This window comes from Argiope bruennichi, chromosome 7 (genome assembly GCF_947563725.1).
Source record: "Argiope bruennichi chromosome 7, qqArgBrue1.1, whole genome shotgun sequence".
Classification (NCBI taxonomy): domain Eukaryota; kingdom Metazoa; phylum Arthropoda; class Arachnida; order Araneae; family Araneidae; genus Argiope; species Argiope bruennichi.
Window position 1 is genome coordinate 104,323,330 of NC_079157.1, and position 26,281 is coordinate 104,349,610.

Sequence of the window (26,281 nt, forward strand, 5' to 3'; positions counted from 1 at the left end):
TTATTTCTTTTTCATAATAATGTAGGAAAATATTGGCTAACGCACTTGAAAAAGCTGTTCCCATTGGAATTCCTTTTTCTTGTTTATAAAAATTTATTCCGTTAAAAACATAGTTTTCTTTAATATTAAATTTACATAACTCTAACCAATTAGTTTTTGTAATAATATCTCTATTTAAATATTCTTCATATATATTAGTACAGACATCTATTAACTTTTCATGAGGTAGATTAGTGTATAAATTTTCAAAATCATAAGTATTAAGCTTATTAAAATTGTTATCCTTTAGAAAGTCCAAAATATCTTTGTTACTATTGATAATAAAATTATCTTCCTCTTTAATTTTGTTTAGGACAATTTTTAAGTATTTAAAGAAATGTTTTCCCGTATAGTAATTGTAACTGCCAGTGCTACAAGTTACGAATCTAAAATTTATTGGTTTTTTATGAAATTTTATTGTTGGGAAGAGGTAAGGGTAGTTTAAAGAGCAAGTTTTTATTTTAATTTTTTTAGCGAAAGCCAGCATCCTTTTATCCAATTCTTTTTTCCCGGTGTTAATTAATTTGTAAGTTGAATTAGAGTTATATTCCTTAGTTAGAAGTTCTTTATAATAATATTTACAAATTAAACCGAAATTATTTGCCGATTTATCTATTACTGTAATAACAAACCTCTCTTTTAAATTTTTTATTTCTTTTTTCAAAGTTTTGTTGAAATAAATTCCTCGTTCTTTAGTTCTAACGTTGTCTGCATTAAATTCTGTTTTAATGTCTTCTAAAATCCTTACTTTCCATTCTCTGAAACCTTCTGGAGGCCAATGGTATTTCCTAGATAATTTGGAAATAAAAATATCCAAATCTTGTCCGATAGAAATTAAGATTTTTTTAATGTTAACTTTTTCTCTTAATCTAAATTTCGTGCCCCTTTCCATTAAATCTCTTAAAGAGTTAGAATCTATAATTTTTAAATTCCCTGTTATAATATGTCCTTTGTCAGCATCTATATAATCTTTATAAATATCTTTATTACAATTACAGTCTGTCTTGTCTATCTTATTTAAATTTTTGCTATAGTAATTATAGTTACAGATTCTTTTTCTTAAAGTTGCTGAATAACTAAATGCTATTGAAGCTATTGCATTATCCTTTAAAGGAAAAAATTCTTTATTGTTGTGCATAACTTTAGGTAACTTTAGGTTTTCGAAGCAAATATCCAAAAATCTCACTACACAGTATTCTTTATTTAAATTACTTTTAGTTTTAAATAGTAAATCGTTTTTTCCTATATTAAGCTTGAATTTGATAAGATCTAGAATTATGTATTTAGTGAATGAATTTTCAAACTTTAAATCTTCAAATTTGTTATTAATAAACCATCTAATTTTATTTTTTCTAAAGCCAAATAGATATTTCTTAATTTTAAGAATATTTTCATTATTATGTTCCAAATTACACAAATTTTGAAAATCCTCAGTTACTATATCAAAATTGCCGCCTCTACCTTTTCCTCTCTTAAATCTTTTACTTTTGTTTTCATTATCTAGAAAGTCTTTAAAGATGTTAAGTTTGTTATAAATACAAATGTTATCCAAATCCCCGTAACCTTCTCCATTTAATTTACTATTGAGTCCATAAGGAAACAAAGTTTTTAAATTACATATATAAATATTTTCCAAGTCTAATCTTTTATTTAAATCAATAATATTATCTTCCAGAATGTAAATATTAATGTTATCAAAATTATGACATTGGAAGTGTAGTAGCTCATAATCAAAAGACTCATTTTTACTAAAGTTTTTAATGGCAGATCTGTGGCCATTTACTCGTTTATTTAGTTCAGTACTGGTTTGTCCTATGTAATTCAAATTACATTCTTTGCAATTTAATAAATAAATAAAATTTTTATTTTTACAGAACAATTCTAGATTTGAAATTTCGTTATTAATTTGTTCTTTATTAGCAAGTGGACATGTCTTACATTTTTTGTTATTACAAATTCGATATTTTTAGTATTTTTAAATTTTTTTAAACGAAACAATTGTGCAAGTAACTTTTTGTCCATGGATGCTCCAAGCACAAAGCTATCCACAGTGCCCCTTGGTAAAGCGCGCGACGGGCCATGCGCTATGAGAAATTCTTTTATTGACCTTTGCATAATTTATTTTAATGGTACCTAAAAGAAAAAAACTCTCCTTGCCTCAACAATCCGGAAATTTCGAATCAAATCCAAAAAAAGGGAGAATTTTTATTATTAAAGGATGCATTTAGTGGAAAAGCGCAAATGCAGCTTAATTCCAACTAGATGCAAGAATAAGAAACTATCAATCCATAAGTAAACAATGTGCAAAAACACCTATATAATTTTTCTGAATCTATATAATAATAAAATATAAAATATACATTGTATTTAGAGAGCGCTAATGCTGCTGCAACTAAAACACAAATGAACTTAACCAAATTAGAAATAAATATTAAGTTAATAGTCAAAGAATCAAAAAGAAAGATTAACTGAATCCGGCCCGAAGACTTTTTCAAGGGTCACCCTCAGGCAAGGATTCAAACCAGGGATTTTTTCTGTGAGGGGTCTGACTTTTCGTCCAACAAATTGACCCCTCGTGACCCGAAAATCCCAGAATATTTTCCTACATTATTATGAAAAAGAAATAATTAAACTTAACTTAATAATAGGCTGGAGATATATTGATGACTTAATTTTGTTAAATGTGGATAATCCTAATGATATTATTAATTGTTACCCAAAAGAATTAGTTTTAACTCAAACAAACGAAAATCAACTTAAAGCTAATTATTTAGATTTAAATATAGAAATTGACAATGGAAAAACTTTGATAGGTATTTATGATAAAAGGGATGAATTTAACTTTAAAATAATTAAACTTAGTAACTACCATTCTAATTTAAACTCTAAAATTTTCAAAAATTTGATATTTTCACAATTTAACAGAATTAAAAAAATTTGCAATAATAAAAGCTCTTATATCTTAGCAACAAACAATCTCATTAAAAATTTAACTATTAACGAATTTCCCAAAAACTTTTGCAATATAGAAGTTTTGATAAGAGAGGGTCTGTTTAATTTCTGACTTCCTCTGGTTTGTTAGCTTTGAGTTTTAATTCAATAGATGGCGCTTCAAGTTTGATGACGATACATTATGACGAAACGTGGGAGGCGGATATAGCTGTAAACGTGGAAAAATTAAATCTTAGTTTAGTTCAACGAAATACATCTACAATAGCACGTTTTAACCTCAAGTAGTTTTCTTCAGATTTGTACTTTCATTTTGTAAGTAATTTGCCTTGTGTTTATATTACTTTTTTTCATGTATCTTGTGGTTTGATTTGCTGTGGTCTTATTTGGTTTGTTTTTTGCTAGTGTTTTTACTTGTTTTAATCTTGTGATACTAATTTATCTCTAAAACCTCAATTTTCTGGGATTTTCGGGTCACGAGGGGTCAATTTGTTGGACGAAAAGTCAGACCCCTCACAGAAAAAATCCCTGGTTTGAATCCTTGCCTGAGGGTGACCCTTGAAAAAGTCTTCGGGCCGGATTCAGTTAATCTTTCTTTTTGATTCTTTGACTATTAACTTAATATTTATTTCTAATTTGGTTAAGTTCATTTGTGTTTTAGTTGCAGCAGCATTAGCGCTCTCTAAATACAATGTATATTTTATATTTTATTATTATATAGATTCAGAAAAATTATATAGGTGTTTTTGCACATTGTTTACTTATGGATTGATAGTTTCTTATTCTTGCATCTAGTTGGAATTAAGCTGCATTTGCGCTTTTCCACTAAATGCATCCTTTAATAATAAAAATTCTCCCTTTTTTTGGATTTGATTCGAAATTTCCGGATTGTTGAGGCAAGGAGAGTTTTTTTCTTTTAGGTACCATTAAAATAAATTATGCAAAGGTCAATAAAAGAATTTCTCATAGCGCATGGCCCGTCGCGCGCTTTACCAAGGGGCACTGTGGATAGCTTTGTGCTTGGAGCATCCATGGACAAAAAGTTACTTGCACAATTGTTTCGTTTAAAAAAATTTAAAAATACTAAAAAATATCGAATTTGTAATAACAAAAAATGTAAGACATGTCCACTTGCTAATAAAGAACAAATTAATAACGAAATTTCAAATCTAGAATTGTTCTGTAAAAAAAAAAAAAAAAAAAAAAAAAATTTATTTATTTATTAAATTGCAAAGAATGTAATTTGAATTACATAGGACAAACCAGTACTGAACTAAATAAACGAGTAAATGGCCACAGATCTGCCATTAAAAACTTTAGTAAAAATGAGTCTTTTGATTATGAGCTACTACACTTCCAATGTCATAATTTTGATAACATTAATATTTACATTCTGGAAGATAATATTATTGATTTAAATAAAAGATTAGACTTGGAAAATATTTATATATGTAATTTAAAAACTTTGTTTCCTTATGGACTCAATAGTAAATTAAATGGAGAAGGTTACGGGGATTTGGATAACATTTGTATTTATAACAAACTTAACATCTTTAAAGACTTTCTAGATAATGAAAACAAAAGTAAAAGATTTAAGAGAGGAAAAGGTAGAGGCGGCAATTTTGATATAGTAACTGAGGATTTTCAAAATTTGTGTAATTTGGAACATAATAATGAAAATATTCTTAAAATTAAGAAATATCTATTTGGCTTTAGAAAAAATAAAATTAGATGGTTTATTAATAACAAATTTGAAGATTTAAAGTTTGAAAATTCATTCACTAAATACATAATTCTAGATCTTATCAAATTCAAGCTTAATATAGGAAAAAACGATTTACTATTTAAAACTAAAAGTATTTTAATAAAGAATACTGTGTAGTGAGATTTTTGGATATTTGCTTCGAAAACCTAAAGTTACCTAAAGTTATGCACAACAATAAAGAATTTTTTCCTTTAAAGGATAATGCAATAGCTTCAATAGCATTTAGTTATTCAGCAACTTTAAGAAAAAGAATCTGTAACTATAATTACTATAGCAAAAATTTAAATAAGATAGACAAGACAGACTGTAATTGTAATAAAGATATTTATAAAGATTATATAGATGCTGACAAAGGACATATTATAACAGGGAATTTAAAAATTATAGATTCTAACTCTTTAAGAGATTTAATGGAAAGGGGCACGAAATTTAGATTAAGAGAAAAAGTTAACATTAAAAAAATCTTAATTTCTATCGGACAAGATTTGGATATTTTTATTTCCAAATTATCTAGGAAATACCATTGGCCTCCAGAAGGTTTCAGAGAATGGAAAGTAAGGATTTTAGAAGACATTAAAACAGAATTTAATGCAGACAACGTTAGAACTAAAGAACGAGGAATTTATTTCAACAAAACTTTGAAAAAAGAAATAAAAAATTTAAAAGAGAGGTTTGTTATTACAGTAATAGATAAATCGGCAAATAATTTCGGTTTAATTTGTAAATATTATTATAAAGAACTTCTAACTAAGGAATATAACTCTAATTCAACTTACAAATTAATTATCACCGGGAAAAAAGAATTGGATAAAAGGATGCTGGCTTTCGCTAAAAAAATTAAAATAAAAACTTGCTCTTTAAACTACCCTTACCTCTTCCCAACAATAAAATTTCATAAAAAACCAATAAATTTTAGATTCGTAACTTGTAGCACTGGCAGTTACAATTACTATACGGGAAAACATTTCTTTAAATACTTAAAAATTGTCCTAAACAAAATTAAAGAGGAAGATAATTTTATTATCAATAGTAACAAAGATATTTTGGACTTTCTAAAGGATAACAATTTTAATAAGCTTAATACTTATGATTTTGAAAATTTATACACTAATCTACCTCATGAAAAGTTAATAGATGTCTGTACTAATATATATGAAGAATATTTAAATAGAGATATTATTACAAAAACTAATTGGTTAGAGTTATGTAAATTTAATATTAAAGAAAACTATGTTTTTAACGGAATAAATTTTTATAAACAAGAAAAAGGAATTCCAATGGGAACAGCTTTTTCAAGTGCGTTAGCCAATATTTTCCTACATTATTATGAAAAAGAAATAATTAAACTTAACTTAATAATAGGCTGGAGATATATTGATGACTTAATTTTGTTAAATGTGGATAATCCTAATGATATTATTAATTGTTACCCAAAAGAATTAGTTTTAACTCAAACAAACGAAAATCAACTTAAAGCTAATTATTTAGATTTAAATATAGAAATTGACAATGGAAAAACTTTGATAGGTATTTATGATAAAAGGGATGAATTTAACTTTAAAATAATTAAACTTAGTAACTACCATTCTAATTTAAACTCTAAAATTTTCAAAAATTTGATATTTTCACAATTTAACAGAATTAAAAAAATTTGCAATAATAAAAGCTCTTATATCTTAGCAACAAACAATCTCATTAAAAATTTAACTATTAACGAATTTCCCAAAAACTTTTGCAATATAGAAGTTTTGATAAGAGAGGGTCTGTTTAATTTCTGACTTCCTCTGGTTTGTTAGCTTTGAGTTTTAATTCAATAGATGGCGCTTCAAGTTTGATGACGATACATTATGACGAAACGTGGGAGGCGGATATAGCTGTAAACGTGGAAAAATTAAATCTTAGTTTAGTTCAACGAAATACATCTACAATAGCACGTTTTAACCTCAAGTAGTTTTCTTCAGATTTGTACTTTCATTTTGTAAGTAATTTGCCTTGTGTTTATATTACTTTTTTTCATGTATCTTGTGGTTTGATTTGCTGTGGTCTTATTTGGTTTGTTTTTTGCTAGTGTTTTTACTTGTTTTAATCTTGTGATACTAATTTATCTCTAAAACCTCAATTTTCTGGGATTTTCGGGTCACGAGGGGTCAATTTGTTGGACGAAAAGTCAGACCCCTCACAGAAAAAATCCCTGGTTTGAATCCTTGCCTGAGGGTGACCCTTGAAAAAGTCTTCGGGCCGGATTCAGTTAATCTTTCTTTTTGATTCTTTGACTATTAACTTAATATTTATTTCTAATTTGGTTAAGTTCATTTGTGTTTTAGTTGCAGCAGCATTAGCGCTCTCTAAATACAATGTATATTTTATATTTTATTATTATATAGATTCAGAAAAATTATATAGGTGTTTTTGCACATTGTTTACTTATGGATTGATAGTTTCATACTCTTATCAATGATATTTTTAATTAAAAATTGTTAATAGTTACTTCAATTTAAAAACTTTATTATCAATCTTTTAAATTTAAATTCTTGATAATGAAACGTTAATATTGATTAATTATTTTTAAATTAAAATCTTAACAATAGGAATTTAAAATTAAATATTCTTTAATAAAAGGCTTTTGAATGAATCAATTAATTTACTCTAGATTAAATGTGTTAGTGTCTCTTTTGAGAAAAGTAATGAAGTGCAAAAAGTTTGTCAACAAAAATGTAATAATAGTAGATTTTAGGTTCAGATAAATTTAAATTATTTATTTAAAAGTCCCATTTAGATGCTAAAGGTAGCCTATTTAGGGACTTTCTTCGTGATTTTTTATCGCAATAAAATGAGAAGTTTGATATTAGCGTTGTCATCGCATCTTCAATTCTCCATACCTTATCAGACAAAGGCTTTCGATCCTGACGAATTTAATGTGTATCGTTGAGGCGATAACGAATAGAGAGAGATTCTGCCTCGACGCCGCCATAACCTTCTGTAAAGTAAGCAAATGAGTTTGCTTTTAATGAGAAAAAAAATGAAAAATAGAAACTTTTTCTATATGAGATTTGAAACAAAAAAAAAAAGAGTTGTTTGGATATTTTTGGTAAAAATAAATGAAATACATTTTAGATTTTCTCAAGATTTATTGAAGAAAGTGTAATAAATATTATTAAGAAAATTATCCTGTGGTGTAGGACGAATGCAGTCCAACAAATTGGGTAATGGAAAATAAAGCTTTATTCCATGAATATTTCAGAAAGCATGAAGGACGTAAGAAAAACATAGCGCCAAAAACAGGACTTTTAAAATTGACTACACAATATCAATTAAATAACAATAACAGCATTATCAATAGTACTCATCATCTTATAATTTATTAGCTTGCATTAAGGACAAAACTACAGTGAATTAACTTGTCTCAGCACCTTCGGCTTTTTTTGCGGATGGAATTTTCTGGATGAATCTTCAGAACTCGGCTATTAATAAGGTCATAATTCTTGTATTCTCCTAAATCCTCATTACTGTTGCCAAAGTCACTCAAATTTGTAGCCAAGGGCAAGTGACATTGGTTTGGTCCTATTAAGGAACATTTGTCAATCATAAGACTAACATGGCAAGGAAATTGTATAATAGTAATTGCATTCTTAACAGTATATTAATCAGTAAGATGAATGAACCTGTTGATATCTAAGCATTTTTTTAAACATGGATTTAAAATGGTTTCAGCCAATCTTTATGATAGCAATTGCCAAAAACCCGACACCTCACAAATAAGAAACAAATGGGATTAAAATTCTTTGAACAATCTAAACTCGATTAATTCCATGAAGTTAAATTCTTTTTTAACGAATGTTAAAAATGCCTCAATAGATTTTGCAGTAAAAATGCGCCAAATGGAAGAAAATGCGGATAGAGCAATAATGGCATTCAAAGAATTTTGAAATCATACAAAATTATCCATATTTATCGATATGTTACCGTTAAAGTATATAATGCAGTTATTTCATAGAATACCTAGTTATTCCATGAAATAACTGATCGTGTCCGTTAAAGTGTGTAATATGTTATTAATTTGACACTTTATCTAGTTATTCTATGAAATAACTAGGTATTCTATAAATGAACTAATGAGAGACAGTTAAAGTGTAAAATAAACAATTTATCTAAAATGAAATTAAACTAATGATGGACAATTAAAATGAAAAAGAAGCAATTTATTTAATTTATGCATCGTATAAATGGTATTTATGGAAACGCACCATAAAATCATTTGTTACAACAAGGATTACTAAAATGACACTTGGAATTACAAAGAACATTATTTCTAAAACAAAAACAATTTTTATTTCTAAAACAAACAAACAAAAACATAAATGCAGTAGGGGTGGAAGGTAAATGTATTTGTCGTGCGAGATATATGATATAGATTATTTTACACTTTTACGGGCTACAGATCGTTATTCTATGAAATAACTAGTTAAACCATGAAATACAAGAGAGTTTTACACTTTAACGGACACGATCAGTTATTTCATGGAATAACTAGGCATTCTATAAAATAACGGATTTCATACTTTAACAGTAAAAGATATATATGATATGGCAGATTTCCTTTCTTAAATACATAAGACTGGAAGCATAGTAATTTTAATAATAATGCTAGTAAATTGTTAGAAAAGTAATAATGCTTCAAAATTTTTGTCTGATATATATAATTCATAATATGCTTTTTCTTGCTGATTAAATTTTTCAGAAAATGTGTATTTAAATGTGACGGATTATCGCGTAAGCTCCATTCAGAAATAAAAATTCACTAAAGCAGTAAGAGATAAGCTTAGACACAGAAATTCACAACTAAATTAAGAAACTCCATGGAAACTAAGTGAACTTATAATTAAATTCTTACGCTTCTGGTTTCCCGCTCTTTTTAATGATCCTTTCACACTAAGAACTAAAATAGGCTTAACAGTAAAAGAAAAAGGAGGAACAAAAGGCAGATAAAATCAAACGATAATAAAAAGCTCTGTATTGTTTCGTAGTAATTACATTTTAATGCAAAACGCGGGAGTTGATGAAAGATAGGGGGATCTTAAATAGAATTTTTCCTCATTAACAAAGCGGAAGAATTCGAGAATAAAATGTGACGTACATAAAAATAATTCCACAGAAGCAGAACTTTCCAACTCATGCATTTATACATGTTGCCACTACTAAATTATTCTTTTTCCCAGGGAGAAAGAAAAATATACTTAGAGAGAATGAAAGTAGAATATCGTTGCTATTTTATTTTTATTTTATTCCTGGGCAGAATATCGTTTGCTTTTTTTTAAAACGGATCGTTTATTCCGAAAGTTTTCGAAATTTTTGGAAAGGGAAAGAACAGCTTTTGTTGGTTCCGCCGTAATAAAATAGATCCTTAAGGATATAAGAGGTAATAAGGTTCTGATTTATTACCCGTTTTATATTCATGGCTGTTATTTTTATGCTCGTCTTACTCCGTTTTTATCATTCGCAACAAAGGAAAACGAATCTGCATTCAAGCAAATGGATTGTTTTAACTGCTTATAATCATTCGTTCAAAATGGCGAATTGAAAACAAATGTTATTCTATTTTTTATGTTTTTTCTATTAGCAGCTTCTTGAAGAAATGCAGCATTTATTTTCCCCAAATCTAAAATTTATTGTTTTTTGTTGTTCGTCAAAATAAATTAAATTTAGAAAGTCAAAATTTCGATGCGTCGTACATTCAAATATCTTTTGCTCTAAAGGGATATATGACTAAACATATTAATTATTTTAATTTAAAATTGGCATTCTTTATACGTTATTTTTATTGTCTAAAAAATAGCAGTAGTCTTTGACAATTGTTTTAAAATTTAGAAAGATATCTAAAAAAAATTTCTTAATTTTGTTTCGTCTTTGCAATTGAATATAAGTCATACTTTTATTTTTCCAAACTTTGGCTTTCAACTAGAAAAAAAAGATTAGAAAGAGTATTAAAATGGAAGAGAAATTCTTGAGTTCATACTTTTTAGCTGCTTTCGTGTAATATTTAAAGCTGACATAACTTTTTAGCAAGTTTTATGTAATATAATTATAATAGAATGTTATAAGTTGATATAACTGTCATATAAGATTTTTGGAATGATTATGTCATTCAAGCGAATTTCGATGAATTATTGTAAGATAAAATAAAACCCAGAAACACCTGTTAGGTTTTAAAAGAATGCATAACTGAAGCACACATAAACACATACATAAAATATAAGCAATCGCTCTTTAAGATTTCAGATTAAACAAATTTTTTATCAGAAACAAATTTTAAAATAACAAAATATTCCAATTAAATTTCTCGTTAAACTTTACAAATTTGTAATATTAATTTTGAAATTTAACTGTAGTATATAAAGTGTAATATTTAAAATTCTTTTCAATTTTTTACACTCGTTTCTATACCTATAAAAGCAATAAAACAATTCTTTTTGTTAAAAAAAAAAAAAAACGAATGATTATAGAAAAAATTGAAAAGTATTCTTAACGAATTCTTATTACTCTTTTTTCTGTTTATCTTTCTTTTTCCCCTCATCAAAGGAACAGTTGAATACTTTTTTTGTATCAGAAATTTTCTATGTAGTCTTTGTTAATGCTACATTTTTTTTTTTTTTTTGAAATGCATAATCATTGCTGAATTCGATTTTTTTTTATGTACTTAAAATTACCGTTTCCACTTCCTATTAAAACGGAATTCATATGTTTTGTCAGCATTTTTTAAATGTGAAAAAAAAAGACTAATAAACAAACAAATGCAAATGAATGCCCTTGAAGTGAATAACACTATGAATATATATTTAAAAAGAAAGAAAAAGCATATTTTCCTGAGTTCATATGAACTCGTAATTTACAAACTCGGCAATTTGAAGCAGGTGTTTTTTAAAGGAATCTAGTAGATATGACCTCTTTTAAAACGTTTCAGTTAATTCGCATTCAAGAATTTACTTCAAAAATTTTGAATAAACACGATTCTCACCCAGCTGCAGAATCCGGAAGTAAGTTTTTTTATTTCATACGCTTGCCAATTTCATGCTTTAATAAACAACTATGGTTGATTTGCTTGCGTGTTGATGTTTGAAGTTTCGAGTTACGGTTAAGGTTAGTATAAATAAGAAAAATCCGTAGTTGTGAAAAGGCTTCTCAGTTTATCAAAATATACGAATTATTTAAATATTCATATTTCTACTGAAAATAGTAAGGATAAATTGCTATACGAAAAGAAGTTAATTCATAAGATTCTTTATGTATGAACGAAATGAGACGTTTTCGAACGCTTTTATTTACATGAATTTCATTCATGTTTAAAAATTTTCTGTTAGTAAATATAGAAATGTTCCTTCCTTTCCAAATTTACTGAAGTTATGAAATTCATACAATTGTGTGGTCCTTACGAAGATACAATATTTTAATATTTTAGAATTTAATTATAAATCAAATCTATATATTTAAATAATTAGGAAAACTAAAGAATCAATTCCCCAAATTCAAAAAACTGTAAACCTGAATTTGTAATCAATAGTCACCTGTCTCTCACCACTTCCCATTTTCGAAAGAAACTTCAAAAACACACCTTCACTATGTATCCTCTATGAGATAAAAAACACGAGAGACTGCCCAGCCTCAACAACTGTGCCTATTTCAAAAATTTATATTTCATATGAAAACTCATGACCCTTGGGTATGTCACTAATGGTTACCTGTAGGGTTTGACGGTTTTTCAAAACCGGTTTTTTAAGGTAAATTTGTCACATTTGAAAAACCGATTTTTAAATTAAGGAAACCGGTTTTCCAGAACGCCTAGATATTCCTCTTCTTCAAAAAAACAGAAACAAAAAACAAATATTTTGAATTTTATCGGTTGGAACCGATTCGTCTAGCAGCTGAAGGCTTAGGGCGATAGATGCCAATTTATTAACAAGTGAAGGTATATTTGAATTTCTGATAAATGAACTAAAAAAATTAAACACTGAAATAAGTTTGAAATTATTATATGCTTTAGAAAATCGAATTCAAGAAGATGACATGTAGAAGTAGCAATTCTTTCTCTGTGTTTGCAAAATCCAAAAAATATTTCTAATTCAGCGAAGAAATCTTGCATAATTTCTTTAGTTTCAAAAACCGAAATTATTAAGTTATCTGGAAAGATATTGTCTAGAATATTTCCAAATATTTATGTGAAAAACCGATTCTGATGAAGAGCAAATCGGAACTACTCATCAGAACAATGCTTTTAAAAAAACAGTCATGAAAAAAATCAATTCATGAGGAAAAACTCACAAATCCAAACACACTGAAAGCTGAATTTACATTATTTGATGCAACGTATAACAGAACAAAAAAACTTAGATTTGTTATTTGATGCCATGAAAACTATAAAACCAAGCTCAGTAGCTAGTGAGCGAGTATTTCCAATTTCAGGTAATATTGTTTCCAACATAAGAACAAGACTTAACAACCGTTTAGAGGATATTTTATGTTTTTTAAAATCCTATTTTCTTATGAGAAATTAAAATGAGTGAAAATAATATAAATATTATTTGAAATGTTTATTTAAGTTTTCGTTATTTTATGTACTTAATATGTATATGTACTCTTTACATTTTTTTATGTATATTTTGACTACGATTTTGATATTGGTTTCTTTTTTCTTTTCTTTTCTTTTTTTTTTTGTTGTTGTTATTTTATATAAATTAAATAAAATATTCTTCCCCATTCTATTTTTTTTTTGACAAAAATTCGAAAACGGTATAGAACCGGTTTTTTTGGAAATACTGAATTTAAAAACCGGTTTTTCAAAAAGTCGGTTTTTTGTATAAACCGTAGTTACCTGTTCTTCTCCACCTTATATTTTCGAAAGAAATTACAATACCACTTCTTCACAGTATCCTCTACGGGAAAAAGCAAGAGGGCGACAACAATTGTACTGACTTCAACAATTTTAATTCATATTAAAAGAAATAGATGTGGCCGTCTAGATAGGTTGCTTCCCCAATAACAATATTTCTGATTTGATTATCATAGGTTTAATAGTGAAAATTGAAGCTGAAAATATCATACGAATTGGCAGAGTACTTAAGAAATACAAAAAATTATTATCATTTGTAGCAGATTTTAGATGAAAATAAATAAAAATAACTGAAATTCTGCTTTCTTATAATGGCATCGTTACTGCCATTAATGTTCATCACCCCTCAAATCAAAACCTCTCAAGCCCCTCAAACTAGACTAAAACAATTAGTGATTTACTAACAAAAAATGCAATACCAGTTACAAATTAAAAAGAAATATCGAAAGAAAATATTAATAATAACCTTATTAACCTTCAGTTTGGTCTGTAAAAGTAGAATATAATGAATAATAAAACCTGCAGACCTTCAGGTCATTGACCTTTGCAATTAATACATGCTGAGATTTATTTGCACACCGATAAATCAATAAACTGAAACATTAAAGAAAAACTGCGTTGGTTGTTAGACGCAAAACAGATTTGGGGATATCGATTCCGATAATGAAACAGAACAAAAGGAATATTTTTAACTCCACCTTGCGTTGCAGAATAATTATACATATTTATGAAAGCTCATGTCTTTTTAATATGTCATCAATGATCGCTTGCCCTTGGGGACCCTCCATTTTCGAGAGAAATCTTGAAAACACCACTTCACTGCATATCCTCTATGAGAAAAACGAACCACCCTCTTGACCACTGAGACAATTTTACCAATTTTTATTGCATATGAATGCTCATACCTGCCGGTCAGTGGTAGTCTGGTCGTCACCGATCTCCATTTTCATGACATATCGTTAAATAAAACTTTGACTTCAGTAGATTTTTTTATATCAGGGCTTGTTTCTAATTAATTTAGATTTTAAATTTTCTGCTAGAACAAAAAGAACTTATTCAGACGTTGTTTACTAAATAAAAAAGAAAAAAAAAAGGAAAATTGTGTGGAAAAAATATTATTAGATAATGAAGACTTTCCTGCTTACTTTGTGAAAGACTAAAAACCAAATGATAATTAGTACCCAAAAAAAAAACGCATTTAGAAACATGTTTTTATCTACATAAAAAAAGAAATGGAAAATAACTTTTTTTTAAATCCAAAAATCTAAAAGTCAAAATGGTGATTAAAACAAAATAATATGTAAATTAGAATTTCGAACATAATCTTTTTATAGTATTTTAATTTTTAATGAAAGTCAAAGAATTTTTCTTTTCTGTCATAATCAATACGGCTTAGTTCCTTTTTCGTGTTGCTTTCAGAGCTTAAAATTTAAAAAAATAATTTTAGTTTGACTTCCAGAATTTTTAGAAAAAAAAAAGGGATTTTTTCGCATTATTTTAACTTAATAAAAAACTTATTTTTTAAAATGTTAATTTTATCATATTGTTCTTTATATATACATCGCTTCATTCATTATCATAATTATTATGGAATATTATGAAAAAACAATTTCAAATTCGCCACAAGATGGCACCAAATTGAATAAAAATTTAGTTAAAATTAAGCAATCCTTTCATAATTGAAATTTGATAATATTGAAGTTATTGCTATAAATATTGTTTTATCATTAAGAACACATAAATATTCAGAACCTCTAATACATACAGAAGCCCCCGGTATATCAAGGACAGAAAATGACGAAATTCCATCTTAACTAACATAAAAGATATCAAGTTAAATAAAAGCGTAAATAATTAAATAATAATAATAATAATAGCTTGATTTTGAAAAGGAACAAAAGAAAGAAATTCTAAATGAATGATCATAAAAGACTGAAATTTTTGAAAGAAAAATGCATTAAAAGAACATGTGTAGGAACATATTTTATAAATAAGTTCCTGCTGGTTGCTGGTGGGGAGAATTATCATGACAACTTATACAAAAATAGGTTAGAACTGCGGTCCATTTTTGGCAGATAATTTCAGTAAACATTGATTTAAGTCATTCTTGACAGACGTGTTCAAGTAGCACAATTTGATTTATCGTATCTCACAATCTGCCTTTGTATTCTTATCATTTTATTTGAGATAGAAAATATCTGGTTTTTGTGACTTAGCTTCCATTTTTTTTCAAATGATAATAGGTTATTTTAAATTCAGTTTCAGCCGACAATGCATATATTCTTTCTATATATTTTAAATAATAAGAAAATCTAAAAAAACTAGTCCCCCAACCACAAACACTGATCCTATTTCAATAATTTTTAATTTTTATGCGAACTCATTAACCCTAGATGCATATTCGGTAATTACCTACCGTCCACAATGCTTCATTTTTTAGCATAATATAAAAAACGCTATTTCAGTGCGCATTTTCTACGAGGAAAAAACTACCACAGAGTTCCCAAGACTAATCATTGTATCGATTTCACCAATTTTTATTTTTTATGAGAGTTGGTGAATCCTAGAAAAAACATTTATGTTGTCTTCTCCCAATTCTTGAGAGAAATCTAAAAATAACTATTTTAATTTACATTTTCTACGAGGAAAAAATCAGAACACAGCCCGCCAATCATGACTTCTCGACAGATTTCATTACATTTTATTTCATGTAGAAGTTCGCGATTCCAAGATACATTACCAATGGACCCCTATTTCTAACCTTTCAATTTTTGCGAGGAATATATTTTTAAAAAATCAGTTTTTTTTTTTTTTTTTTAACTACAAAATAATCAAAATGATAATTTTTTTTGTAATTTTAAAGTGGTGAAAAAAAATTATTTTTCTGAAAGTAATAATATCATTAGACGAAAAACATCAAAATATTACTTAGATCTTAATTAGTCTAATTTTTAATTACTTTCTATGTTTGTAAAAGTTTGTTATGACCTTCCTTATGTCTTGAAGAACACGTATGCCGAATTTCATGAAGATCCAGAAAAAAAGCTGTTTGCATAAAGAATATGCATACAAACCTTCATTTCTTTTATTTATAGATGCTATTCAAGTCAAGAATACATCGAATTCCTCATGCATAGAAATAGTTCCTATCTGACATCCTTACATTATTATTTGCATTTTAATTCTTATGTAAAAAAGAATAAGATCTCGGATGATCGGTGGAATGAATTTCTTACAGAAAGACTTTTAAATAGCATTACCTCATTTAATATGCATCGTATTTGTTTACTGTTTATTTATTTTGAAAATCAAATGGATTTTTTCAAATTTTAAGCTTTTTCCATTAGGAATGAATTGGTGTAATAAAAGAACAATTCGGATATCGAGCCCTCATTTAAAGTTCCATTTTAAAATTGCATCGCAGTAAGTCGGGCTCAGATCTCGTAATTTAGATTTATAGCCATGAAACGATGAAATAATGGGGGCTCCCGAAACGTATTTAAAATTAATGATAGCTGCAATGAAAATGATAGAGCGTCCATGGATTTCAAAGACATTATATGATCATGATAATGTGGTTGATTATCAGCCATCTAAATCTATTAAGGCACTTCATTATTATTAAAATAATGAAAAAAAATTGGAAATATTAATCATTGAAACTATTGTTAACCTTCTCATCATCTTTCTTTAACCTCTCTCTTCTTATTCTCTTCATCTCTTCTCTTCATCTTTCTATGCGGGCCGCGGTGGCATGGTGGCAAGGTCTCGGCTTCGGTACCGGAGGGTTTCAGGTTAGTGATCTGAATCCACCGAAGAACCGTCGTGTAAGGGGGTCTGTTGCACGTTAAATCCGTCATGACCAAACATCCTCCCGCTGGTGTAGAAAGGGAGGTGCCGCTCAGGTGTCGTCCTCGTCATCTGACCGCGGTTCAAAATGACGAGGTCCGTCCCAAAATAGCCCTAGTATTGATTCAAATGGGACGTTTGTTTGTTTCTTATGGCACTTGCCACTGACAAGCCCGCTGTTACGAAGACAGCGATTTAAGCCTGAGGGGAACGTCTCTTATTTTTTATAGCAGCGCCAACTAGGGCCAAGAGTACGACTTTACCACTCACGCATCATTCATTCGCTTGCACAACCCCTTTTTACAGGAGGGCACATTCACACATCTCACAGATAGAACAACAGAAGAACAACCATGCCCAAACCGGGACTCGAACCCGGGACGCCCAGATCACGGGGAAGACGTGCTACCCCTATGCCAGGACGCCGGCAAATGGGATGTTAATATAACTAACTAAACCTAATCATCTTTCTCAAGTAATAATAATGGGAAGTATATGTTGTCTGTGTTTTGTATGTGTGTGAGAGGTCTGTCCAAGGCAATCCACAGCCATCAAACGTGGTTCGTAAATGATTTGGAGGGAACCCTTTTTGAATACCCCCTGAAATTTTCTTGCATAAGGTGGTATCCCTTTCCCTTCCACATAAAAATTAACAACCTTCAGCAACTCTGTGAATATTTTGAGGTCAGATTTTCAATTTCAGAATTATAAGCACATGAGCATTTTATACTTTATAGCATGGTGAGGAAGAAAAAGCACACATTTTGGACTCTTTTTTTTTTTTTTTTTGTCAAGCGATCGAGTCAAAAGTTAGACACAAATTTACAATTTTAGTTATAAAATCCCATGCCAAATTTAATATTGCGTTTTTGACTTACCGCATTTGCATGCATACGAAGGCAAAGACCGACAGACAAGTCAACTCGTCGAAAAATTTGGTCAAATTATCTATTTAGTTTATTGCATTTGGAAACTATCGTGAGCGCTTGCTCTTGGACAGTTCAAACAGGCCAACTTCTTAAATTGGATTTTTTTTTTTAATTTGATATAATTTTACAATTTTCGTTTGAAGACCGCCTACCAAATTTCATCCGTTCTAGATCAAAATGTTTTTGAGTAGTCGTGTTCACAAGCCGAAACACATAAGACGTACAAGTATGTGCTCAGAACTCCCGCTTGTGTAATGTGGAAGTTTGCAGAGGGGGATTCCAGCTCAGATGTCGTCCTCGTCATCTGACCGAAGTTCAAAATGACGAGGTCCGTCCCAAAATAGCCCTAGTATTGCTTTAAAACGGGTATTGCTTTAGAGTTAATATAACTGAACTAAACCAAAACAAACTTTCTGGCTCAAGAAAGTTCTAAATGTGGAAATCCTTCAAGGTCTCGGTATCGAATTTTTTAATGATTCCAATACTTTGTATATTTCGTATAAAAGTAAGTTAAAAATATCATTCATGTTAATAAAGAAATTATTCATTTGTATCTTTCATTCTTTTCGATTCATTTTATAAATTTCATTACGACAAAGCCTTTTCGAACTATAAAATTTCATTGGAAGAAACTGTTGAGAGCATGCTTTGGTTACCAAACCAGGACAACACATGCCGAGCCTTGTTATCGAAAATGGATGAGGTCTTCTCTTGTGGAGAATTGCCAAAAAGTTTTGGAGAATCCGAACTTCACAATACAATCAGATGAGAGTTGGTTTTTATTACCCGTGAGGCCCCTCTCGGCATAAAAATCGTAAATTGTTGCAGCCAAGATGAGATGGGGCATGAAAAAAGATGACGCATGACTCATAAGATAAGAAAGAGAACGGTGATAAGAAAGCGGTGCCCTCTATTGAATTTTTTTTTTTTTTTTGTACTTTTTGCTGCACATGAAATAAAAAAAAGTAAAGGAAGTGAGTTTAAAGTTTTATAGAGATGTTATCAGAAAAACGTAATATTTTAATCTGAGTAAAAAATTTTGTTTTTCAGATATTGTCTATTTCTGTAGCCATTTTACATCGATTGTCGAAACAACACACATTAATACAAGATGTTACGCAATTTTGCTTGATAAAATTAATATCATGCGATCCCGGTTTTCTTTGTATCGATAGTGGAATCTGAGACCAATGATAATAGAGAATATATGATAATTTTCCTGTTTTCTTAATACGAATGAAAGTCATTGTGGCTATGTATGTATATGTATACCACACCTTCTTCTAAACGGCTGGGCCGATTTTAACCAAACTTATTAATTATATGTCCTTCTTATATCATTATATGTCTTATTCAATGACCTTATTAGGTAGTAACAACATTGTTCTATAGAAGAATACATATTTATTACTTTGGTTTTATATTAAAGTTAAGCCAAAATAATTATTTAATTATAATTTTAGATATATTAAAAATAGAAATATGATTAGGAGCGTAACTAGATAAACATAAATTTTTCTTGTTGTTGTTTCTTATGGCACTTGCAATGGGCAAGCCCGCTGGTACGAAGACAGCGGATTTAAGCCTGGGGGAGCGCCTCTTGTTTCTATAGTAGCGCCATCTAGGGTCAAGAGAACGACTTTGCTACACACACACGTCACAACCCTTTTTACGGGGCGGACTTCATTCACGCAATTCATTTACTCAACCACAGATCGTAATTTAGACCAGAATCAGAGAACGATCACCCCTGATCCAGTACCCCCAGTGGTATTACTCTCGACATGGAGGACTTTGTCACCACGACAGATTTAACGCGCGTCAGCCACCAAGCACGCGGGGAATCTTCAGGCGGCGGGGTTTGAACTCGGAACTCAACGGCCGCGAATCCGACGCTCTACCAACCAGGAAACATGAATCATAACAGGAAATCAATATGCTATTTCTCTACTGTTACTATTTCCTATGTTAGTCTTATGGTAAGAAACTAAGAATTACATAGATTATTAATGCAGGCCAAGCCAGTGACCTATGACAAAAAAATAAATGCAAGTTCTGGAAAACACAAGAATTATAGCTTTATCTCTCTTAGAAACTGAGATTTTGAAACTCTTCTGAAGTGATCGTTCATTAATTTACTCATTTTACCAAGCCCAAACGTTGTAGATTGCTCACTGCTAACATTACATTGGATGATGCAGCAGACAAAAGATTCGATCTCCTTTTTAATTTTCTGTTTTACACTTCTCTATTTATTATAAAAATATTTCAGCACCCTTAGACATAGATGGATGCTGGAATCGAGCAAGAATGGCAGTACCATTGCCAAAGATGATTCCTGTGAAGGAGCTGCTTAATTTTGTTCAAATTTCTTTTTAATTAGAAATCATAGTGGTGTAGAAATCGAGTTACAAATTTTAAAAAAATCGTTTAGCACATCATTGGAGTGAAACTATGAAACATATTTGCATGTGCTATGTAACTACATTGAATTAAATAATCTTTTATTTCATAAAATAATAAGCTTTATTACCAATTTTTCCATTTTGATATCATAAGAAGAGGCTTTGGTTAAAAATGGGGGGGGGGACTGGTGGACTGGTGGTTCTCTTTTCTTTTTAACATTAGAAGATTTTTTCAATTGATCATTTAATTTCTTACTATACTCCTTTGGTAATTAATTTTCTGTTGAACAAATTACCATTCTATGAACAGTTTTTGTTTTATATCTTGAAATGCATCTGCCATAATGTTCATTTCCTTTTTTTTTTAATTAGTTGTTAAATACTTTAGATTTGGAAGTTCGAAAAATACTTCTTCAAATGTAGTTTGTAATTTCTGAATAGTAACATAAAAATTTAAAACTGTTGTTTCAATACTTTTACGGGGAATAAAGAAAATTCCCTTTATTTAAATTCTGAACTTAAAAAAAAAAAAAAAAGAGCTGAACTATTGATAGATATGTGCAGAGAGCCGGATTATTAATTAGGTAAAACGGCGATGATATTTCGTAGCGTTTTCGTAGTGATTTAATATTGTACTTTTATTGTATTTACAAATGGAGTGCACTCGAACTTATTCTAACTGCATTCCTAATTAATTATCGTTTATAAATTTTATATTAAATTGATTTATAATTTGAAAAATGTATGCTGCTTTATTATATAAAAAAGACAGATTTTATAATTAAAAAAATAAAAAAATGAGTTAAAAAGTTTTGTCCTTTTTTTTTACTATTTTGCATAAAATTATTTTTACATTTTAAAACAAATTACATTTTTATTTGATACTAGCTATTCTGAAACCAACTTGCGTGAAAGTGATTCATTAATTTTGGCAAAATTTGCTACTTAAAACTGTTTATATAATGATTAAATTGAAATCAGTATAAATATATCTGAATTTTGGAAGATGGCATTAGGCTTCTATTCCCTAAGGCCCCCTAGAAAACTTAATCCAGCCTTGGTTGGTATATGCAACTCAGTTGTGGACAAAATACTGCATCAGAAAAGGAGGTGGAAAGGAGAAAATAAATCTTAACAAATACGAAAAACCATAGTGGTCAAACCACTACTGAAAAGCATTCTTTTCTTCCAAAAAGACAGGGAGGGGGAAGAAAAAAGAACGCGCTTTCACCTTGTTATCACTTCATCGCAGTTACGCATGAGGTCACTTGACCCACAGTCCCCAAATGACACAAAGATCGACAGGCTGGCAAAAAAGTCAGTGTGTCGGCCCTAACAGAACTCTGTTTTGTTGTAAGAGGTCGCGGTTTGCATTGACTCATTGCAGCGGCCGCATTATATTGGAGTGACTGTCACGCGGTAGGAAAGAACGGACGGCTTTTATTCGATTTCGGTGTGAAGTGGACACTGGGGAAGATTTTCGAGATTTGATTGTGGTTGCAATGTACCAGAAAACGATAGAACAGAAAAACCAAATCAGTTGGGAGAATAATGATTCAGTAACGGAAGGAAGTACTTTATTAGCCTTTTGATTGTTTTACCAAAAGATTTCGCTTGTCGTTTTGCATATTAAGACTTCATAATGTTTTTCATGTTACCAGTCATAATATTTGCTAAGGACTTCCATGTACAGGGTTAGCAAGAAATAAGTTACCCACTTCAGAGGGCTCTAAAATGCGTTCTATTGGTCCAAATAAGATAAAATTTGAACTACAGATTATTGAAATGATGCGCTTCGCCTGTTGTTCTGCACATTAAGACTTCATAATGTTTTTCATGTTACCAGTAATAATATTTAGATTTTACATGCGCCTAGATATCTTGTTAAGGACTTCATGTACAGGGTTAGCAAGAAATAAGTTATCCACTTCAGAGGGCTCTAAAATGCGTTCTATTGATGCAAATGAGATAAAATTTGAACTACGGATTATTGAGATGATGCTCTTTACATTATTAAATAAATAAATAAATTAGTAAAAAAATTCAACGTTAGATGGCGTTGTAATACATATAAAACCATTTAATGTGGTTTATAATTGTTAAATAAAGTAAAATTAAAATTGGTCAATATGTCCTCCTTCATTTTCAACAATATGCTCTAATGGGAGAACCATATTTTCTATAAATGACCAGAGTGAGTCTGCCGGAATATTAAGAATATGGCGCCGAATGTTGCCCTTCATATCTGGTAGAGATGATGGTCTTTGACGGTAGATATTGTCCTCCAAATAACCCCACAACCAAAAGTCGCAAGGGGTAATGTCCGGCGAGCGAGGAAGCCGTGCTATTGGGAAATGACGGCTGATAACTCGTGTTTCTGTGAAATGTTGTATTAAGAATCGCTTTACACAACGGTCAGTATGAGGTGGTGCATCATCCTGCATGAAAATGATGTTTTGAAGGCATTCACGCTGTAGAAGGGGATCCCTCAGCATATCATGGTACCGTTTTCCTGTGACGGAACAGATTTGTATTCCATTTGAAGTTATCTCTTCAAAGAAATACGGTCTAATGATAAAGGTAGTTGTAAAACTACACCATACTGCCACTTTTTCAGGATGCAAGGATTGTTCCTGGATAACGTGAAGGTTTTCCTCTACCCAAATTCGACAACTGTGGGTGTTAACTTGTCCGTTGAGGCAAAAGTGAGCCTCAACACTCCTCAGAATGTTCCATGGCCAAGTTGTGTTAACCACCATTCGAGCAAGGAACTTAAGTCTTCGTCCTGCAACAGGTACACAGACTTGATTTTGTATGGATAAAAATGTGAAATCTGCCGTACGAGTTTTCGTATAGTTGAATACGCAGTATCCAGAACACGGGAAACAACTGGCAAACTCACACTATTATGCGGCGACTGACTACTGGCTTCAACGAGCTCGGTCGCAACATTTTCAACCCTGGAAACGGGATTTTTTTTTTTTTTTTTTTTTGTTTTCTACCTGGAAGAATGCCAAGTTGCCCAGCTTTTTCAAATTTCTGCATCATCTTGCGTAGGGCATCTGGAGACATTGGACCTCTTTGTATCCGCTTCATACGACGAAATTCCTTTAGAGCTGCAACGGAGTTCTGGTAGAACAATTTCACCAGTAGCGCCTTTTCTTGCAACATAGATATGACCAACAGAGAAGAAACTAATGTTCGTGCAAAATCCAACTTCTTTTTCTGTCCAAAGAAAAATGGTAATTGAAATGCGCTGCGAAGCAAATTATGTTTCACATTTTCAATATATGCAAATAAATGCCATTTGTGTCACAGCACCATCTATTGGTGAATTTTTGTACTAATGCTTTTTTTTAATTAATAAATATAAAGCGCATCATCTGAATAATCTGTAGTTCAAATTTATTTTATTTGGACCAATAGAACGCATTTTAGAGCCCTCTGAAATGGGTGACTTATTTCTTGCTAACCCTGTATTAGATATGTTTAAAATACAGCGCACTGAACCAAATTTTCTAGAGCTCTATAGGCAATAAAAATACCAGGGCCCATTTTCTCCTCCAGATTTTCAAAACAAAATATTATTTATCGATTTTAGTTTAATTTTTATATAAATAGTTTTAGGCACCAGATGTCTACAAGCTGAAATAACAAATAACTTTCTAAAAAGTTTATTTCAAGATATCGTGCATAAATGAATGCATAACTGAAATTTCGAAGTAATTTTAAACAAATGCTAAAAAAAAATGACAAAAATTTTCTGAACATAATAGAAATAACATGTAATAATAAAACCGGTCCTTTTTAAAAAATTATAAAGCAACTTATTTTTTAGAGTGGGAAGTTATTTGAATAATATTCTAAAATTAATTTAAACAATACCTGATTTTATTTTGAATAAATTCGATTGCACGTTAAGGCCGTTTGAATAAGAGTACTAAATTAAGTAACTTTCAGACCCGTGAAGTTCATAGATGAAATTTGGTATGTGATCTTTACATCAAATATGTTGATTTCTATAAACTTTTGAACAAAATCTTTTAAAAGGAAGTCTGCCTATCTGACTTCTCCAAGTAGAAGTGAATAAGACAGCTACAAAAAAGTACGGAGAGATTGACAAAATTTAGTACGCAGATTTTATATCTATAATGTAATTCCGTATCAAATTAGGAACCGAATACATCAAGGGTTCATCTTCTGTTGATCTGTAATTTTGCATGCATGTAAACACGGTAGCTTAAAAGTTCATTTATTTTAATATATGAAATTTGGCATGATAGTATGATTACAATTGTAGTTTTATATATCAAATATATTTTTGTTTAACCTTTAAATGTTCTAAGTTTCAAATTTGATACCGGACTTTCAAATCGAATTGTACACTTGCAATTGATTTGTTTTGATTTCTCTGTATATATGTATGTTACTATTGCATACTGTTCTTTTGAACAAAAATTTAAAAAGTAAGCTTCATTTGTCAAAATTGTTCAAATAATATGACACTTTGTTTTCCGCAGTGTTGAACGAGTAACATATTTTTTTAAAAAAGTTTAGTGGAATGAATATTTGATACATTCCATTTTTTCGAATAATAAAAATACTTTTGAGGTAGGTGAGTATCTTATTTTTACAATAATATGAGCATTTTTAGCAATGGTCTGTTTTGCTTGAAGAATGGGTACCTGCTTTTTTTTTTTTTTCGAAATAAGAATATAAAATATGTATTGCGATTTTTTATTTATTTTTCCCTTTACCTGGCTACTGTAATGAAGCCATTGATATTTTTTTTAATTAAATTTTGGAAATCAGGATTTTAAGGGTTAAATTAGCTTTTTAAATCATCAAAAAAAATCGTCAAAAATTGCACTCTAGATTCAATAAAAATGGTAAATTCACGCCAAATATCAATCTTTCGTTACTATTATTCATCGAGATCGTGCATTTATTACAAAAGTACAGGTTATCTTCACAATAATACAAAACATATAACTTTTATGTGTGAAAATAAATATCTGAGCACGCATAGTAATCAGAGTGCATGGTCCATTTTATGCGGTACATGGAGAGGAGAGATGCTGTCGGCATTAGAAAGTATGATAAAATATTTCAGAGAAAACCAATAACAATAAAATGAAACGCGCCCGAACAGGGACTCGAACCCTGGACCGTTAGGTTAAAAGCCTAACGCTCTACCGACTGAGCTATCCGGGCTCTGAGCAAGCCGTTTTATATAATGAGCACTTGTGGTTTAGAGAGTCGGAAGAAAAAAAAAGTCAGGATACGTATGATTATTCTTGGAAGTCTGAGGGGGGAAAAAAAGAAGAACGAAAAAGCTCTGATTATATAATTTTGCTATGTTGTCTGAGAGCGACAATTAATCATACACTACATCATTTAAATGTTATTCATTTTTTTTCCCTCTGCTCTTTAAATTTCTTTCCAAAATGTATGTAGAATTAAA

General features: G+C 29.8%; 1 non-coding gene across 1 annotated transcript; it reads right to left on the minus strand.

Annotated features, from left to right (window-relative positions):
• Positions 1 to 25,958: 25,958 nt before the first annotated feature.
• Positions 25,959 to 26,031, minus strand: Trnak-uuu (transfer RNA lysine (anticodon UUU)). Its single transcript has one exon. It is a non-coding gene; the product is annotated as a tRNA-Lys (tRNA).
• Between the last annotated feature and the right edge of the window lie 250 nt (positions 26,032 to 26,281).